This window comes from Schistocerca gregaria, unplaced genomic scaffold, assembly GCF_023897955.1.
Source record: "Schistocerca gregaria isolate iqSchGreg1 unplaced genomic scaffold, iqSchGreg1.2 ptg001063l, whole genome shotgun sequence".
In the NCBI taxonomy this organism is placed as follows: domain Eukaryota; kingdom Metazoa; phylum Arthropoda; class Insecta; order Orthoptera; family Acrididae; genus Schistocerca; species Schistocerca gregaria.
The window spans coordinates 60,001-62,500 of record NW_026062408.1 but is presented as its reverse complement, the minus strand read 5'-3'; the positions used below and the strand labels follow the sequence as shown (position 1 = coordinate 62,500).

The window sequence follows — 2,500 nt, the reverse complement described above, 5'->3', positions numbered from 1 at the left end:
CACAACATGATAGCACGGTGGACCGCGTTCCACATCTGCGACATGCTACAGAGGCCGGTTGACAGTCGACCGCGCAAGGGACATTGCACACGTGCGCGGACCATCTTCCACGTGTTCTCTCGTGTACATGCCGCAGTGTGTATGTGGGCTGATGTAGCGTGTCGTGACACATAACATGCAGGCATGCCAGAATCGTAGATTTCGCAAATGTAGATTGACGTATACGTTTGCTGCCAAAGATCCGCAAATGAACTGGAAATCAGTTGTTGAGCGGTTGTTCGCGCTGCAGGTGCATCGGTGATAGCGACGATCGGTACATCTATGAACCGGTTGTTTCGGCGGTACCCGCCATGCCCCCGAACCTGAGTTGGCCATGTGGGTATGAAGCGATACGAGGCTGTGGCTTGGCGGGACAGTCCCCGGCCGGTGAGGGGGGGCCGCCCGGCGTGCTGGCCGCGCGCTGCGTGAGCGCACGCACTACAGCCGGCTGGTGGGGGGCGCCCAGTGGCAGGAGCGCCGGCCGACGGGCCCGGCTGGCGTCCCAGCTATGCGCCGGCGCACCCTGCGCGCGGCGCCAGGCGGCCAAAGTGGGTTCTGCCGAGCCCGGTGCGAAGCGCGGTGGACATCTGCAGTGTGCTGGTCCGATTGCGGACTGTGTGCGTTGAGGATGCGCCGCCGCCCGGCACTCGGCGTCGCGACGCCGTCTGCTGCTCGGTCGCCCCCAGCGGTTCTCGCAGGTGGTTTGTATCGCAGCTCTGCGGACGTGTTGGCGCGTGCGCTGTGCTGGGAGAGTTCGCTTCTGCACCCAAGTGGGGCTTTGCCCTTCTGTGGCGCTGGCGTTGGAGCTGCCGGTCACCGTAGGTGGCGCGTGTTGTTTCCCGCCGGCAATGCCACGACAGCACGCTCCCGGGCCTCTGTCGGCAGCGGCAAGCTCAGTTGGGAGCACGGGTGTTCGCACTGAAAGCGTCTACTCGCCCATCTCCGGGCGATTGCGCCTCTCTCGAACCCGACCAAGTACTTAGGACGGCGCTGCGCGCCGCCGGGACCTGAGAGGGTTTCGAGGTGTATCGTGCAGGGGAGCTCAGCCTCCTCCTGTTTGCAGAATAATTGAGCGGACGCTTGCGTGTTCGCGCGGGCCCTCGGGACACACTCCCGGGCGGCCGGCTGCTCAGCTCTCGTTGACGCAGCTCCCTGGTTGATCCTGCCAGTAGTCATATGCTTGTCTCAAAGATTAAGCCATGCATGTCTCAGTACAAGCCGCATTAAGGTGAAACCGCGAATGGCTCATTAAATCAGTTATGGTTCCTTAGATCGTACCCACGTTACTTGGATAACTGTGGTAATTCTAGAGCTAATACATGCAAACAGAGTCCCGACCAGAGATGGAAGGGACGCTTTTATTAGATCAAAACCAATCGGATTGGCTCGTCTGGTCCGTTTGCCTTGGTGACTCTGAATAACTTTGGGCTGATCGCACGGTCCTCGTACCGGCGACGCATCTTTCAAATGTCTGCCTTATCAACTGTCGATGGTAGGTTCTGCGCCTACCATGGTTGTAACGGGTAACGGGGAATCAGGGTTCGATTCCGGAGAGGGAGCCTGAGAAACGGCTACCACATCCAAGGAAGGCAGCAGGCGCGCAAATTACCCACTCCCGGCACGGGGAGGTAGTGACGAAAAATAACGATACGGGACTCATCCGAGGCCCCGTAATCGGAATGAGTACACTTTAAATCCTTTAACGAGTATCTATTGGAGGGCAAGTCTGGTGCCAGCAGCCGCGGTAATTCCAGCTCCAATAGCGTATATTAAAGTTGTTGCGGTTAAAAAGCTCGTAGTTGGATTTGTGTCCCACGCTGTTGGTTCACCGCCCGTCGGTGTTTAACTGGCATGTATCGTGGGACGTCCTGCCGGTGGGGCGAGCCGAAGGCGTGCTTGCGCGTCCCGAGGCGGACCCCGTTGAAATCCTACCAGGGTGCTCTTAGTTGAGTGTCTCGGTGGGCCGGCACGTTTACTTTGAACAAATTAGAGTGCTTAAAGCAGGCAAGCCCGCCTGAATACTGTGTGCATGGAATAATGGAATAGGACCTCGGTTCTATTTTGTTGGTTTTCGGAACCCGAGGTAATGATTAATAGGGACAGGCGGGGGCATTCGTATTGCGACGTTAGAGGTGAAATTCTTGGATCGTCGCAAGACGAACAGAAGCGAAAGCATTTGCCAAGTATGTTTTCATTAATCAAGAACGAAAGTTAGAGGTTCGAAGGCGATCAGATACCGCCCTAGTTCTAACCATAAACGATGCCAGCCAGCGATCCGCCGCAGTTCCTCCGATGACTCGGCGGGCAGCCTCCGGGAAACCAAAGCTTTTGGGTTCCGGGGGAAGTATGGTTGCAAAGCTGAAACTTAAAGGAATTGACGGAAGGGCACCACCAGGAGTGGAGCCTGCGGCTTAATTTGACTCAACACGGGAAACCTCACCAGGCCCGGACACCGGAAGGA

General features: G+C 57.4%; 1 non-coding gene across 1 annotated transcript in view; it reads left to right on the top strand.

Moving 5' to 3' along the window:
• The first annotated feature begins 1,188 nt into the window (after positions 1–1,188).
• The window catches only part of LOC126327855 (small subunit ribosomal RNA), a 1,893-nt gene continuing 581 nt past the window's right edge, over positions 1,189–2,500 (top strand). Inside the window, exon 1 of the ribosomal RNA XR_007561534.1 lies at positions 1,189–2,500. This exon is cut by the window's right edge and continues 581 nt beyond it. This is a non-coding gene — a ribosomal RNA (small subunit ribosomal RNA).